Source organism: Cupressus sempervirens, unplaced genomic scaffold (assembly GCF_028749045.1).
Source record: "Cupressus sempervirens isolate cs-2001-9-10 unplaced genomic scaffold, ASM2874904v1 CseChr00c100005_01, whole genome shotgun sequence".
Lineage (NCBI taxonomy): Eukaryota > Viridiplantae > Streptophyta > Pinopsida > Cupressales > Cupressaceae > Cupressus > Cupressus sempervirens.
The window spans coordinates 2,491,212-2,496,355 of NW_028322203.1; positions in this window are offsets into that span (position 1 = coordinate 2,491,212).

Genomic DNA, 5,144 nt, shown 5'->3' on the forward strand with positions numbered 1-5,144 from the left:
AAAATTTGGAAGGAAAACAATACCATTTTCTCTAGATCAAATTAAGATTTGAGCGAGAAATGAAGAACATAACTTCTTTATAAGGAGTTACAGGTCAGAGATCAAATGTGCATGCATGATAGGGAGTTGGTCATAAAGTATGGTCATGTGAAGAAGCCAAGAGGAGTAAGAACAGAGCATCAAGACTCTGAGTTGATCAAGTGACCATAGAGTGCATTGGCATAACGAGTGGAAGAACTCAAGGAGACAGATCTTGAAGGGTGAAAAAGCTATCAGTACTACAAGGGAGGAAAGCCAAGAAAATAAAGGGACTGAAGAGCGATATAAAATTTGCAAGGTTGAAGTTGCAATCTATATCAGGTCAAAACCCTTCTTATACTTTCTTACCATTGTATTAGATATTGAAATCCTACACTACTAGGTTAGCTTAATAGCTAGGTGGATAAGCCTTAGGAAAAGGATAGAAGATCCCGAGGAGAAGGATAAAGAGATCCTTAGGAGGAGGATAGGAGATCCTTAGAGAGGGATGAAAGATTCTTTTGAGAAGGTAACTATAAATCCCATGGACTTGGGTGAGCCTAACAGCTAGATATGTAAATACTTTAATAGGGTGACATTCCAAGTTGAATGTTCTTAAGTCCTCTAACAAGGTGCACTCCTAATAGGGTGTAGAAATCCTTTAACAGGGTCACATTTAACAATGTGTTGTAGCCTTTAACAGGGCAGGCCTGTAACAGGGCAGACCATCAGAAGTGGTTGAAATCAATTGCACAGTTAATTTGTGGGTATCATCCCCACCCCAATTTTACCTTCTTATTCCTGGAGGGTTTCTAGGTCATCAAAATCCTTAGTGTTATGGTGTGATGCATGTTATCTTTTATGGTTGTTCAATGTCTAATTGCATGCATGATAATTTCAGTTATGTGCCATTAAGAATTTGATAGAAAGTTTGAATTGGACATCATTGGACCTTGGATAACTAATTCACCCCCCCTCTCAGTTATTCTAAAAAATTCTGACATAACATTTTCGATTGAGTTTTTCCATTTAGAATTAAGGTTATAATTTAGCATTTAGGATAAGGGTTAGCCTTACATTTAATATTATGATCTAGCATTTAGTATTAGGGTTATGGTTTAACCTTTAATATACAATTTTTGCATTTGTAATTAGGGATAGGATTATGGTTTTTTGTTGAGAACTATGGTTTAGTATTTAGAGTTAGCACAAGTTGTTTACAAATTTACAATCACCATTTACTATTTTGGAATCTTATTTTATTTAGTTAGGGTTTAAATGGATTAGGGTTAAGTTTACGATATGGATTTACATCAAGTTAAAGTCTTTAGTGTTTAAACTAATATAGAGGAGCTCAAGGACAATAGGATATGAACACAAATTTTTACATTTTCTGATTTTCTAAGTTTACAATTTGAAATTTAGATTTCTTTTGTGCTAGAATTACAAATATAAAACTATTGATTGTTAACAAAGAAACAATAAATGGAAATTAAAATCAATGAAATAAATTAATATAAAATTAATTAAAATATCTACAAGAGTGAAAAAAGTAGCTTTGGTGGGGTGGGGGGGTGGGTCAGTAGGATGTCTAAAATCAGGCTTCTATGTTCAAAAGTCACTATCATCAACACAAATGACAAAAAAAAGCCCAAAAAAATGGGATTTAAGTTTTTACAAATTGGGCACCCGATTTTTAAAATTACGTGCCTATTATGGTTGGGAGCTTGATCCATATTCAAAAATTGGGCACCCAATTTTTTAAATTTGATTAGACTCCCAAACCATAATGAGTACCCAATTCATAAAAATTGGATGCTTGATTATGAAGAAGTCTCATTCCGTGAAATTAACTTCCATGGAATTGAGACTCATCTTTGTGCAATTACCCTAAAACAACAAAATTTTAAATTACTTTCTACATTCTTTGAATGTAAATGGAAAGTAAATTTCCACTAAAGTGATTACTCTCAAATTTTAAAATTACTATCAAAAATTTTTATTCTTCTTGCATAGTTGCTTCCCATTCATATTTTCCCTTTGCTTCATACGTGCTTGGAGTGTCAACCTACATCACCTTAGTCATAAGAGCATAGTTAACAAATATATTTCTAAGACCTTGATAAATTTCTTGGATGCTTCTAAATTTTCTTGGATTTTCATTATCACTTTCACTTGAGTCTCTTCTCCTGTAGTAGTTTGCACACCTTGAATTTGACCATTGGTAGAAGTAGACTTTTCTTCATCAATAAAAATTGGAAAGAAAGATAATATTGGAGAGTTATCATTCTTAACATCTTCATCAAACCATACATTTATTTTAATATATATTTCATTAGTTTTAGGATTGTATAACCTATATCCTTTTGATTCCTCACTATATCCAACCATTATGCACTTCTCACTTTTCCTTTCAAGTTTGCTTCTTCTTTCATTAAGAATGTCAACATATGCATTACAACCAAAAATTCTAAAATGAGATACTGTAGGCTTTCTTTCACTCCATTCCTCTTCTCATGTTATGTTCAAAACTACCTTAGTAGGTGTTCTATTCAAGATATATATGATAGTATGAACTGCTTTAGCCAAAAATTTAGCTTCTAGATTTCTAGAATGAAGCAGAGACCCAGCCATTTCTATTATAGTTCTATTTTTTCTTTCAGCAACCCCATTTTTTTAGGGTGAATAAGAGACAATTGATTCATTCTTTATACCATGTTCTTTACAAAAATCTAAAAAAGCCTTATTCATGCATTCAACCCCTCTATTAGTTCTTATTATCTTTAAACTCTTTCCACTTTGGTTTTTAGTAAAAGCTTTAAATTCCTTAAGCTTTTAAAACACTTCATCCTTCTTTTGTAGAAAATGCACCCAAATTATTCTACTATATTCATCTATAAAATTAAGAGAATATCTTGATCCTCCAATTGAAGGTGTTTTAAAAGGATGAATTATATCACTATGAACTAGATGTAGAGGAGTTTTTGCTCTACATAATTTACCTTGTGGGAAACTTTCCACATGTTGTTTTACCATTTCACATCCTCCATATACCTTTGGATTTGATAATATCTTTGGAAGCCCATGCACCATTTTTAATCTCTCCATAAGCTTGAGACTTAGAAAGTTGACATGCCCCAAATGCTCATGCCACAACCTGCTCATATCATCATATTGGGCAATAGAACACATGCGTTTATCTCCATATTTAAAAGTAAATTCTTGAAATTTATATAGTCTATTCTCCATTTTACCAACTACTATAACTCTATAATTATCGTTGACATATTCGATTAAGTGCTTATCATTGTAGAATTCTATTTTGTAGACTTAACTTGTAATTTGAGATATTGAAAGTAGACTTGTTTTCAATTTGGGGACTAACTTCATATTTTTGAACAAGCCATTATCAACCTTCATGTTGTCAATCCCTTTATCTTATAAAGCACTATTATCTCCCAAATATATTTTCTCTGTATTATTTTCACTTATTGATTCAAATTGTTTCTCATTATGAGACATGTGTTGTGTAGCACCATAATCAATAACCCAATCATCTTTGAAAGTATTTTTTTCTTTAAGTGCAACACAAAATCTATTTCTTTTAGAATCACCAAATCTTGAAGAATTATTTACCTTCTTTTCTATATCTCTTTTCTTCTTGAAAAAATCATTTTCCTTATGACCCATCTTGCAACAATAATTACATTTCCATTTACTTCTATTATGATCTATAGATGAAACACTTTTATTTTTATACTTCCAATTTCTTTCTTTAGATTGATTATCTTGTGACTTCTTATAATATTTTTTCCTTTCATTACAAATGCTTGAGATTAACCGTCATATGATTATTTTTCTTTACCATGTCTTTTCTCTTCTTGGACTAATTTAGCACACAACTATTCAGACTTAATACTTTTTAACTTATCTTTGTATCTAACCCCCTTATAAATGATTGATAAGATCCCAAAAGACTTTGTAGTATAATTTGTACAAAATCTCTATCATCTATATCTTGATCAAGAGAAGCAAGCTGATTCTTATTTTCCTTTAATTTACTTAAATGTGGGACTACCTCTTGTGATGTTGATAATTTCATATTATATAACTTAGTACTGAGAGATAAGATCCATATATCACCTGAATTTCGATATAGATTCTTCAAAGTTTACCTTTCTTTGACTCCACTTCTCTCGTTACAAACTTCTGGAAAGACCTCCTCTAAAAGTGTAAGCTTGATTAGTGTTTTTTCCTTCTTGTGTCTTCTATCCCAATTATCTCAATCCTTTCCTAGATTTATAGGCCTCTATTCACTACCAACCACAATATCATAACAATTTTGAAGAGTTAGAGTGATTTCAATATGAGATACCCAATCATAACAATTTTTCCCATTTAATTTAACTATGGGAAAAGTACCACCAAGTGATTCCATTGAAAAATTCTCTCCTTTTTAAAAGAGAATGAAAGATATTTCAAAAGAAAATCAATACCCAGATTGAGATTGGAATTTTCTCACCAAATTGTTAAAAAAATTCCCTTTTCTCTTATTGTAGTATTCTCTATTTTTCCCTAAAAGAAGCAATGCTCATGCTTGCTCCCTCCTAGATTGCAACTTACAAGTATAAACATTCATACAAAAAGAAACATTTTTTCACAACCCAAAGAAGAAAAAAGGCTCTGATATGAGAATGAGCTTGAATGAAGGGAAAACAGAGTAAAGAACAACAATAGAACAAGTCAAGACAATTAGACCAAAATTAAATAGAATAGATATGGACACTACAAGATTCATAATTTTATTAAAGAATCACACTCGAATATTTTTTGTTACACCTATATGTGAGGAGTCTTGTCTTTTATAGACTTCCAATAGACTTCTAGAGAGTTTTGTAGAAGCTACATAGAAAGAGAGAGAGAGAGATCTAGAGCTAAGTACATATTTCTAGAATTTGCAATAAATGTCCAACTATCAACTACTATTAATAAAAATTATTCAAACATAATTGCTTGGATTGAAGGAATCATTACAAGAAATGAAGAAAGCAAATGTATTCAAAATACTCAAGATGTAATTTGTGTCGTGTAGTTGGCAACTCACCAAGAATGCAGCCAAGTGGCTA